The following is a 13,079-nucleotide window of genomic DNA, read 5'->3' as shown; positions in this document are numbered from 1 at the left end:
TTATTTTTTTACGATTTAAATTGAAGGATTCCTTAGAGCCAAAGATTGTAAAATGAAAAATAGGGTTAGAACGCCGTCTATATTTTATACTTAGATCGTTCTGCAATTTTGAAGTTTCATAGACATCCACGATTCTGCTTGGGTGCACATGATTCCTATAAGGTTTTTTAGACGGTCTAAAGCTTTGATTTTGCTGTAAATTCTAATCATGTGGGATCACCGTGATAAAAATAAAGAAAATTAAAGGTATAGTTGGGGCCTTTATAGTGTCATGGGCCAAAAGGGCCTTCAGCCTATATACGCAACCGATTCTCAATCATGGGAGCTTTCTGATTCAGAAATTGTCTAATTTAGTATACGTATTACAATTGTAGTTTAAGTCAGGGAGGTGTCAGGGTCACGGATAAGCACTTAGAGTGGCACATCGACAGACAGCAGGTTATAAACATATCCGTCCTTTTTCAGATAGTTAAAAAATAAACTCTATGTTTGACATTAATCTTAAAATAAATTGCCAATAGTCTCTCATAGTAGATACTGTTGCTGTATCTATGATACTGTAGATTCTGTATCGTGCACCCACCCATGCCGGAAGGTACAAAAATGCTGAGGACGGATCCTAGGGTAGTCGACCATGCTGAAAACGAATATCGTAGGGCGCATGTTTGCCGTTGGGGCGTTTCTGAGATATAGGCCAAAAACGCCAAATTTAGCCTATAACTAAGTGTGACGATTCAGGATTTTTTGCGACATATTGGGTTGAGGAATCTGGCGTAATGTTATATCAATCGAAAGAAGAGATCTAGATCTACAAGAATATGATTTTTAAATTTAAAAAAAACACTATTTTTTTCTCTATTTACTGCAGTTTCAAAATAAGTGCTGTAAAATTCAACAAATATCTCACAGAAAGGCTAAAAACTCGAAATTTCTTCAAGATAACAAATTTTTTTTTAATATTCGAAAAGAAAGCGCATTCAATTCCATACAATTTGAGATAAAAACATATAAACTATTTTTATTTTTAAAAGGTCTGCGATTTTTTTTTTTTTTTTTAGTGTCACTGAAATGATCACTAGCCGTATCGTGAAAAGGGACATATTTTTTTTCTTCAAAGGGTAGGAATACTTCAAACTTCCTAACTGTTTAAAATGTTTAACTTGTAGTTAAAAATAAAAATAGGTTTAAAAAATGTTGACTAAAAAAAGTGTTTTTTTTTGTGTTTTTTTTTGTTTTTTATAAAATGGACGAATATGTTTTCTGGTGTACTAAGGCGTCTGCAATTACCTTTTTGGGACCTGATTTGCAAGTAATACGACTGAGCTATTTACTACATAAAAGAATTCTACTTTACACATGGATTCAGTCAACGCATTGGAGTTGTCTTACTCGGCCTACCCGTAAAATTGCGTAACAGTAACTGATTAGGGACCTGTTGTAATTAAAAGTAAAAGGTATCAAATAAAAGTTTCACAAATATTCCTCATGTTCTTCTTCCGAGAATTCAGATGGGGCAAGGTCAGACTCCCTTCATGCCCTCCTCGTTCCGCGGTAGGAGCATAAGCTGCAGCATCCTTTCATTTTTGAGCAGCGACAGTCTTTCCTGCATCTTCCACTTTTGCATCTGCAGTAAGATTCCAGGCTTGATGCTTTACAGTTTGAGACGACCGCATCTACTCCCCCTTCAGCCATCTTCCATCCAAGGAGAAGTGGATCTGGAATGCTCAGCCGAGCCTGTACTGACGACAAGATTATCCATGTAGCGAATATGGCTCTTCGTATGCATGGCTTGAAGGTGTCGTCAGAAGGTGGAAGTCTTTTCACATCTTGTTTCTGGCGCCGAATGTAAGCCCTTACACTGGCCAGTGAATTGAATCCGGCCTGTTTACCGTACTGTTTACAATGACCAGGAATTTTGATAGGTCGTAAAATTCTCTAAACGCGTCGACTGAAAGCTTCCCTTCTGCATCCTTGATCTGCTCTGTCACAGACACCATTTTGAGGCAAAAGTTGGGGACACCGCGGTCTGGTAAAGTTGGACAGTAGCCACGCTTGACCAGAGACACTTTGAATCTCTCCTTGAACCCACCTGAGAGAAAAAGGTTGAGTGCGTTCGGAAGCTGATCACTCATCTGCTCCCAGGTTTCATACAAAATTTCGAGGAACCGGCTTTTAGACGCTGAGCATCCCATTCTTCAATTGTGCTAAGAGCGGAAATCTGGAGGTTTTTCCCTTTCCCTCGTTGGAGTCTGCATGCTGATTTCAAGGAGATCAATTCTCCGGTGTCCGTGAGCTTCCCAAACAGCCCGTTGTACTGATGTGCGACAATGTGGACTTCAGAAATACCCACTGGAAGATAATTCAGCAATGATAGACATTGCTGAATTATGCGACAAGCTTGCTTTGCGACTAGCTTGAAAGCTTACCGTATTTGGTATTAATAAATAAATAAATAAATAAAAGCAATCTTTCCGCGAAGGATTTGACTGTTTCAGACCTGGCAGGCCGATATGACCTTATCTTGGACATTAGGTCAATGATGTGTACTGTAGCTGATGTTGTTTCTTTGGATTTCAAAGTGGCTGGCCAAGCTGAAAGTCCTCCTTTTTTTCTTAGCCAGTTCAACAGCACAGCTTTGTTCCCCGCCCTCATTTTTCAGCCAGAGGATGTCTTGGTTGTTTGTTGCGGAAGATGTTCAAAAATGGATGGAGGGAAAGGAAGAATCTCTTTTGTGTGGAACTTTGCAACGGCTTTCTCCTTTTCTTCGCCGTAGCTCAACTGAGCAGTAATGATTCTCTTCAAGGCTGTTACTTCAGAGCTCAGGAGATCGGTTTTAGGGACATCATTCACTTTCTGAGTTCTCTCTGAAGGGAAAGTTCGGAGCACAACCTTTTTCACATCTTCTTTCCTGTTGCACAGAAAGTCCTCAGCCACCTCTTTTCCTTTTGTGGCTACGCAAGTAATATCAGAAACAATCTTCTCATCGTCCATAACTTCTGACGTCACAATATCCACTAGGTCGAAGTCCACTCTGCTGAACGGATTGCCACATGTAGTGAAAATGTCTCGAACTCTACCTCGTGAAAGTTGTAATCGCGTCGTCGTCGACTGATTGTCTTCGTGATATTTCAGTGTCTCGTTGACTACTTGCAGAAAACCATTGCTGATGGCAGCGGAAATCAGTAAGGTAAGAATCCAAGCTTTAGTCTGTCTCTCATCCATTTGTTCTCCTATTATTCCGGCCGTCGTCTTTGCATCCTTGTTCACTGTACATTCTGGTATCTGATCGGAACAGGTGGCCGTAAACCTGGTGTGCGTTTTCTTCACTGCGAAGTATCCTTTCATGAGCCTTCTGTATACATCAGGAAAGGTTTGTGGTAAACTTCGCATGTCATATAGGTACTGTATGAGACATCTTGTATACTGAGGATGATCAGCCACCACCAAGTATGGCAACATCCGAGAAGTTGCTGTCAAATGAGACTCCCAGTCACAGTCTCGTTCAGCATGATTGAATTGCATCGCTATTTCAAGTATTTCCAAGAACTACCCCCAGAAAGCAAACGTGGGTGACGCATTTCGAAGGGTTTTGAAGGCATTCATTATGGGAGCCAAAGTGATTAAGGTTTCGTTTGCCTTCTGAAGCGCAATTTGCGCGTTAGCACCGTTTGCCAATGAAATCCTTAATAACTCTATGGCACTATCCAGCTGGTCTAGATGGGATAAGTCTTCTTGTGCTTCGGAGTAATACTCTTCCAAGGACTCCCAGTAGAGGGCTAGCAAGACCTTGTACAGTATGCAGTAGGCATTGATATCTTGGTAGTAGCCGTTCCTTTGAAATACCTTTTCGCATGTACCAGGTAGCAGCAGCTTTGCCTGCACTATAATCTCTTTGAGTCTGGAGCTGTCCATTATCTTACCAACTGCCTTTAGTTAGTTGAGCAGGAGGTGGAAGCCTCCCACCCGTAGGATTACGTTTTTGAAGTCATCCGGGTATTTACTTTTCACTCCCTGTGCTAGCTGATAAATGAAGAGATCTCGCTTGACCACCATATCGTCACATCCGACAGCTTTACTTATCGCCGTGAACGTTCGCAGATATTTTTCGACTGTTGCATGGTTGTTTGGTGCTTCATGAAGGAAAAGCAAGATGTTAGATTAAATATTGACAAATCAATTTCAAATCACAGATGTTCCATTGACAAGCATTTTCACTAGAACTGGAAGTTCCAATACTAAATCTGATTGATCAATGTAACATGCCTTTTTATCAGTCCTTACAAATCTAAATTAGTCAGTATCACCTAGTTTCTCGTGATATTTAATTTTGTAAATTGCTTTCATTAAGTCTCTTACTTCTGCAAAAAAAAAAATTTAAACTCACTTTTCCAGCCAACTTTACAACACCAAAAGTGCTTTTAAAAACTCTATTTCTTTAAAAATTGTTTTTTGATCATCCAAATTTGTGTCATATTCTTCATTATCATCCATCAGCAAATCAGTATTTGCCTCAGGATCACATGTTGAATCAACTTGAAGTAACTGTTTTTTTTTATCTTGGCCTACCTGACTCGCTTTTCTTTTTGATCTTCTGCTTATCAATTTCTTCTGCTCAGCTTATCAATCAACTTCCCGCTAGGTAGCAGGTTACTAAACAAAATTCATATTATTGGGTACACTCGCTAAAAAAGTTGCAGACACCCCAGATATAATAATTTCAACTTTTTTTCTTAGCTCAATGTGTTCGGAATTAAATGGGCTTTCTTTTTTATTATAAAAAAAAAACTTTATCTTGAAAAAATTTCGAGTTTTTAGCTTTTCTGTTAGAAATTTGTTGACAAAAATTGATTTTTGACGAAAATAGAAAAATTTGTTGACGAAAATAGACTTTTTTTAAAACTGCAGTAAAACGTGTACTATTTTTTTTTTTTTTTTTACAAACAAAAATCATATTCGTGTAGCCCCAAGTCTCTTCTTTCTATTGATGTAAGAGTACGCTGGATTTGACCAATCTTGTCTGTAAAAAAAAATTAGAATCATTGGACCCCATTTGGCCAAATCAAATCATCATAGGCCAAATTTGGTGTTTTTGGCCTATATCTCAGAAACGCCCCAACGGCGAACATGCGCCCTACGATATTCGTTTTCAGCATTGTCAACTACCATGGGATCCACCCTTAACATTTTTGTACCTTCCGGCATGGGTACTAATCGAAATAAGCGAGATACAGAATCTGGCGCTCTGACTATAACCCACCTGCTTTGTTAGGTGATCCTATTTCCAGGAAAAATTAATTAGATAAGTTCAGCCCTAGCTGTATCAGAGAAATAAAAAGACCAGTGATTTGATCTTATTCCTGTAGCGGCTGAACCTGGCAAAAAGGTTTCCTCTGATCTAAATGGTTCTTTCCCTGGCTGTGGCATTAGTTTAAAAAATCCTATGTTTAAAGGAATAATCGGTGGTGTAGATATCGAGTTTGACATCAAAAATCTACCAGCCACTTTGCCTGGGATCCTGGAGTTCATGCGGCTTGGAAGGTCCAAAACGGTAAAAGTGTCATTTGATCTGGAAGTCTTTTTGAAGGAGTATCAAACAGTTCGTTATAACGAACTGTAAGTAAGGAGCGACCCGGCTCAAAAGCAACCGAAACTCTAAGCAACGGAATTTTGATACTAGAATCTAACATCAAAGAATCGGAATTTATTTTGATTTCAAATATATAAGTTTCATCAAGTTTGGTCTTCATCAAGTTTAGACCAGTCAAAAGTTACCAGCAGAGGCGTAATTTGATATGGGACAGGGGAAAACTGCCCATCTCTGACCTTGATTTCTCCCTCAAGCTCCTATCTGCAAAAACATTGGAATTTTGAATTTTTTGCCAGAAGAAACATCACGGATACGTGTTTATTTTTTTTTTTTCATGGTTGATCGTATTGACCCAGTGGTCCTAGAATATTGCAAGATGGCTCATTCGAATGGAAACTATAAACCTTAGTACCCTTTTTTAGTGATAAGAAAATTAGAGAGCAACTAGGTCCCCTCTCGCGCTCATTTTTTCCCAAAGTCACCGAATCAAAATTTTTAGATAGCCATTTTCTTCACCATAGTCGAAAAATCTAATAACTATGTCTCTAATGACTTAATCCCCCACAGTCTCCAAGAGAAGGGCTGCAAGTTATGAACTATGCCCATTGTTTATATATAATAATGGTTATTGGGAAGTATACAGACGTTTCATGGAGAATTTTTTCTGGTCGGGGGTGAGGGTCTGAGGGAGGGGGTTACGTGGAGGAATCTTTCCATGGATGAATTTTTTACGGGGGAAGGGAAGTTTTCATGAAAAGGGCGCCAAATTTCCCAGCATTAATTAGAAAAAGATCAGAAATTAAATAAAAAACAAGTTTTTTCAACTAAATTAAGGAGTAACAGTAAAACTTAGAATGAACTGAAGTCATTACGCATATGAGGGGGGTTCTCCCCCTTGTCAATACCTTACTCTTTGCGCTAAAGTTTTTTTAGTACTTTCAAAACGGCCTTCGTTACTCAGGGGTCGTTCTTAATGAACCGGAACAAAATTCGAACTTTAGCGTAAAGAGTAAGTTATTGACGAGGGGGTGAACCCCCTCATATACGTAATAATTTCTGTTCGTTTTCGATTTTAATATTGCTCCTTATTTTAAATAAAAAAAAACTTTTTTTTTATTTAATATCATCCATGGGATCAGGTTATGGTTACGAGATCTTCAGAGTTGAAAAAGACAGCGTGATTCCTAAAAGATGTTTTGTTTGTCAAAGTTTCTCTTACATTGAAAAAATTGTGATTCAGCTACTCTGAGGTGTGCTCGTAGAAGTGGAAAACATAGATGAACGAAAAATACTCCCTGCGATAACGCGATTAGTTTCCAAAATTGTAACTCGAATAAGCATTCATTTTTTAGTTGTTTGCAAGGGGACCATTTGTCGGACCATTTGTTAAGCATTTTAAGTTCCTTACAAGTTTGTATTATACATTTATGGTTCCTTTAAGTCCTACTGGAGGCTGCCCAGTGGGTGGTGTTATTTATTGGTTTATTTCTATTTTATCTCGCACCGATAAGTCTTCTCTTGCTAACAAATTTTTGATGGTATTTTAGTCAATTGGTTTTCCACATTATCACGTGTATTTGTCTTTTGAATCATTTACGTTTGCTTGCCATAGATTTAGTAATTTTTTTATGCAATTCGGTTCGTGTTTATAAATTTTTATTGAATCTTTGTTTCAAAAGGTAGTTGTGCCTGTTAACCTGAATCGTCATCATGATAATATAGAGCCTGAGCTTAATTGTATATATTTTTAATTATTACATTGCTTAAAGTATGGTGCTAGAGAGACATTTTGAGTAAAACGTTGCAAACCGAATATATAAAAACCTTTTCTGTCCTCAATTCGTTTCTTTTACATGCTGATCAAATATTAATGCTTTTTGTTCAATTTGCGCGACTTTTCTATTTCGTTTGAATCTTTATTGGGTTCATATCGTGAACTAAAACCAAAATCTTTTAAAGATGAGGGTGGGATCCACTCTAATCATATTAAATTAACTCCAACTTTTCTTCTTCTTGTTCTTTAAAATCTTTTTAATCTTATCCTTAAGTCTGGTAATTTTGCTTCATCTTTTCAGGTTGGGGTAGTAACTCATATCCCAAAATCCATTAAAAGAGATATCCGACCTTGTGATTCTTATATACCGATAACGAAGGGTTCTATAGTCGGTAAGCTTTTTGGACTGTATATAAAGGATCTTTTCTAACATTTGGATGTTGGCCTTAATCAAGTAGGCTACAAAAAAGGAATTGGCTGTGACCATCCCCATGCGACATTTGATTCAACTATTAATCAGTGAAATTCCTCCGGCTCCCTATTTTATTTTGATTTACGTAAGAGGAGCCCTTTGACAATATTTCAAATACTTCCGCTTCTTCAGCTCTAATCAGTTATGGAATTCTCCTTTTTGGTTAGAGTTCACTGATCCAGGTATGGGGGGGGGGGGGGGCTTCGAATAAGAAATATTTCTTCTGATTCTTTTTCTAATCTGGTTTCTGTTGGTCGTTGAGTTTGATAATTTGGAGTTTTATCCCTTATATTTTTAATACATGTCTAGTAGTGTCTTCTTTCACTAACCTACATTCCTTATTTGTCAGAATGGGATGTGTCTTTTATTGCATATACTGATGATATTATTTTATTGAGTCGTTCTAAACCAAGTTTAATTAAAAATTTCAATACCCTTTTCAGTAAGTTTTAAAAAACAGGCATTTCTATCTATGTTAAAAAATGTCAATATTTCCCATTGATGACAGTAACTGAGCTGAACTAATTTGTTTCATTTCACTTCAGGAGTATTTCATTCCAGGCTTCTGATACTATTCTTTGTCTGGAGTAAACCCAGAAGGGTTACCTTATTGTGCTTAAGTTGAAGATTTGAATTCAATACTAAAACTAAATATTAAAGAAGAAAAAATAGAAATGGCATATGTCTCAATAATACAGCTTCGTAATATCCATCGTCGTGGTATTCTTTTTAATGCAGTTGCCATCGCGCATGCTCTCTTTCCTGCCTTTCTTTTTTGACGTCTTATAATCTGCAATTTATCTTTAATTCGCGGTCGCTCTATTTAACACTGGAAATTTTTAATTGGTTTTCCAATTGGTTTTATAAATACTGAATCAGTTTTGAAATTTTGAATTAAAGAACCATTTGAATTAGTTGGGATTAGGAGGGATATTTTTTATCTTAAGTCTAAAACAAATTCCTGTATGCAAAACTTTATCCCTTTTTCCACAATTTAAATAATATTTAATGTGGTTTTTCCTACAGTTTTTTTATTAAGCCTATTTTAAATAGGCCGAATTTCGTTTATTGTCTCATTTTTAGTTTTCATTTTCATTTATGTTTTTATATACTATTCGATTTTGAGGGAAATAAAAAGAATAAAAATGATAATTCTGCAGCCAATGAGCAAAATTTAGCAAAATTGGTTGATTTTTTTTCTCTATGTTTAGAGGCCTTGAGCACCATAATGGTGCAATGGTGCATTGATAATCTGGTGCATTGAGCACCATAAGGTAATAAAAGTGGCATTGATAAGGCAGTAAGTCATATATAAAAACATTAAGATATGCCAATATTACTACTGGACAAAAGATATCTGAAAAAGGAAGGGGTGACGATGATATTTGCGGTAAGCATTTGTTGAATAGAATCCTCTATTTGGACAAGCATTTGTCTTTATTCTACCGAATAAATGTACCCCTGGTCTAGTGTAATATCCTTTGTGGTTTTTGCTCTTCACCCTGGTCTTGAGATTAGTTGGGCCAGAGGCGAACGTTTCCTTGATATTTAACTGAAGAACCTCCGATAGAAATGGTAAATGGTAATGGAAAAAGGTGGTTTTAATTTAACGTCATTACTTACCCGTATTTTCCTTTACGTATTTCGAAGTTATTGGCTATTATATTTAGTTTGCTGTTATACTACTTTAGTTCTGGTAGATGACAGATGAGGAAATTTACACAAATTTAATTCCATTATAATTTTTTGTTTGAAAAGACAACGGCACATAAACAAAAAAAAAATATAATTGAAAATGCAAAGGTAATATCACCCAGTAGACAGAAAAGAAGTGAACAGGACAAAGCAGACACATCGACAAGGGTTTTCACCAAGTGCTAAAAAAAACACAAAAAAAATACTAATCAAAAGTTAGTATTATACTAAAAATATTAATGATTAAAACAAAACACATCTTTGCTCCATTGTACCTGGAACAGCAACTAGTTTTACTGCTACTACTACTACTAACAAATCACTTCAATACCAAGTAGCCTGATTACCCATCCCTATCAATTCAGAAGCTTCATTCTTTACCCCTGTACCTAAAGCTCCGATTTCCTCTAAATCTTTCCTTATGGCCTCCCACCCTGTTTGGGAACGACCCTTTTCGTTGGTCCCTGGATAGATAGCCAAAGATACAATCGTTGGCAATCTCTCATCGTTCAACCATAAAATGAGGTATAGCCATCTTAACCTTCCTTTCATTTTAGCACGAGAATGGGATTGAACTACATTTTCGCAGGGTAGCTTATTTGATATATGGCTAAATACACTAGTACCTATTACTACCTAATACTAATTAGTTTAGAACATGCTCCCTTCTTAACTTCTATACTATTATCAATGAATCCTAAATTTTAGAAGCAAATTTTATACATAATGGCAAACAAATTACAGAAGAAGTTGAATTAGAGTTTGAGCTTCACTCATAAAATCAGTCTTTGATTTTTGGATTTGAACGGAAAATTTCTATACCCAAGGGCCATGGGTAAGGAAAATTTTAACTAATATTATTGAACTATAACCGTGGGGCTAAGTTTGAAGAAAAAGCAAAAAAAGTTAAAGGATACGGCATTGGACTTCAAAGTCACTACTGGCAGCTCTGATCTCCGTTTTATTACCCTTCAGCCGGGAAATGCAATAGGGACTGGGGGCCAGCCACCCAGTGCTTTCGCATACCATTCCTGTTTACCTTCTCTGGATTTCTCCAGGCACCGATTTAGAGCTGGGTAGACTATGGCTGAGCTTACAGAGTTACACCACTGACCTTGAAAACAGTAAATTTATTTGTCAATTAAAAAGTAGAAAAAACTTGTAGTCATATTTAATATTTTTCCCCCAATCATACATATTTTTTTTTATTTATAGAGAATATTGTTTATCCCCAATAAATCCTTAGGTAGACAGATAAAGTGTAACATTATTATTATTATTGACATGCTCATCGCATAAATCAGTGAAGTATTTGTCATCTTTGAAGAAGCCAGATTTGTAAACAGAAAAACTTGTGAGCTAAGAAGTGCGTGGTTAAATTTTTACTAACGTGTTGAACATGCTTGAACAGAATCCCCAAGAACGCACAACAATTACTTATCAATGGAGCGCCTATCACTTTGACTTTCTCGTTCAACAAGTATCATTATGCTTTTTTTAACTTAGATGTTTATAAGAAGAATTAGAATCTTCGTTTTTCAACAGAATGAAAAAATTTATTAAGTAAACAACTTTTTTTCGCTAAAAATATTTCAAAAGAGTAACCAAAATGTGGAATTGATTATCATCTTGGTAAATTTTCTTACTTGTGTGTCAGATGAATTCAGCCAATTTAGCATTTGCACCGTTGAAAAAACACTTGCAGATTATTGTGCTTTGCACAGGTATTTATTAAAAAAACTAAATTTCATTAGCTAGTTTCATTAATTAACTTATCGTTCTTACATATTTACACGAAAGTATCTTCTCATAGTTTTTTTTCTCTTTCATAGTTGTTACTAGAAATACTCCTTTAATTTTTGCTAGTAAACACTGCTATCTATATAGAAAATTCTTGATCAATGCATCTTTCTATTTTATAGATGACAGCAAAAGATTCCAAAAGAAGAAAACGATAGACAGTAGAAAATAATGATTTACAATTACAAGACAGGTATTACCATAAGGGAAGGCACAGGGATGCAGGGCCAGGGAAAGTCAAGGGACCCAGTAAACCTGAAATTCTGATTGGAAGAAAGGAGTGGAGGCAAAATAAAAGACATTATATGTTTCTGGGCCATGAAAACAACTTATGTGCTCAATCCCGGAGTCGGCTTGGGGTCTATCTGAAACTCTCAGTGTCTTGAGGGGCAATAAAGGGCCTTCAGATTCTTCACTGAGGCGAGGGAATGAAAACCTAGAATTCTTATGCATTTGATCTGCTTAAAATTACCGGTGCTATAGCCCCCTATGCAGCTTGGAATCTATAAAGGGCAAAGTTGTGAGATGTTACCCATATTATCAAATTAGGTCGATCTGAAACTCTCAGAATGTCTTGAGGGGCAATAAAGGGCCTTCAGATTCTTTACTGAGGCAAGGGAATGAAAACCTCGAATTCTTATGCATTTGATCTGCTTAAAATTGCCGGTGCTATAGCCCCCTATGCAGCTTGGAGTCTATAAGGGGCAGAGTTGCGAGATAAATCAGAAGACACTATGCACCCATGTTATCAAATTAGCGCATTTACAATATTTGGGATTGGATTAGGGGGTGGAATTACAACTTACAGAAAATGTTTGGGGGTAGGGGTAAAAATAGTCATATCTGGCCCATCTAAAAGTTCTGCCACTAAAAAAAAAGAAATACGTGACATAATATCTATTTAAGGTACAATAACAGGTTAAATAAAAAGTAGCTATGGCAAAGCATCTGATTGAAATAACATAGCAATAATATCTCTGTAAGAGCTCAGAGGGGTCTAGTTGAAAATTTTATGGAGTGTTAAATAAGGTTAAGCGGGTTAAAGGGATGGATAAAGGTTATGCTTGTTAAAGGGATGAGAGAGGCCCAAAAACTAATTTTTCAATCTGCCTAGAAGTTTATGTTCTAAGAGTTCCCTTGGGACTTTTTTTTTCTGGTGTCTCAAGACAATGTGTATGCCGATGGAGGCTATCAAATAAGGTAAAGGTAAAGGATACGGCATTAGACTTTACAGTCCGTACCGGCGGTGCTGATATCCGTTTCTTGGCCCTTCAGCCAGGAAGTGCAATGGGGGGTTGGGGGCCAGCCATCCTGTGCTTTCACACACCCTTCCTGTTTACCTTCCCCAGATTTTTCCAGGTACCCATTTAGAGCTGGGTCTACTCTGGCTAAGCTTACAGAGTCACGCCACTGACCCCCGTCCCAACTGAAGAAAGTTGTAATTTCCAGAGAGTACGAGGGGTAAAAGAGAATAGGCAAAATTCAAAATGTAAGTTTTCAGAAAGGGTTGAGAGAACCAGGAACTTTTGTCTCCATTTTTTGCCAGCCACATTTTTCTGTAAAACTTGAAACTTATAATCGTAAATCCCTGGGACAGCGGGACCCCTTTATACAGAATAAACTGAAAAGCAAAATTGTATCACGAGACAATCATTACCTTTTTGTTTAGCTTAGACGAAGAAGAGGTACTGTACTTAAAATTATCCCCCCCCCCCCTATGTCAAAAATTAAATGATTCCTGAAGCCCAAAA

The 13,079-nt window shown here is 36.9% G+C and overlaps 1 protein-coding gene across 1 annotated transcript in view; it reads left to right on the top strand.

Annotated features, from left to right (window-relative positions):
• Nucleotides 1-7,669: 7,669 nt before the first annotated feature.
• The window catches only part of LOC136027626 (hemicentin-2-like), a 152,528-nt gene continuing 147,118 nt past the window's right edge, over nucleotides 7,670-13,079 (top strand). The window contains exon 1 of the mRNA XM_065705043.1: nucleotides 7,670-7,753. The gene's annotated coding sequence lies outside the window, so the exon portion shown is untranslated. The remainder of the gene's footprint in view (nucleotides 7,754-13,079) is intronic.

This window comes from Artemia franciscana, chromosome 5, assembly GCF_032884065.1.
Source record: "Artemia franciscana chromosome 5, ASM3288406v1, whole genome shotgun sequence".
Classification (NCBI taxonomy): Eukaryota; Metazoa; Arthropoda; class Branchiopoda; order Anostraca; family Artemiidae; genus Artemia; species Artemia franciscana.
Note: the sequence above shows the minus strand (reverse complement) of the source record. Positions and strands in the feature narration are given on the sequence as shown.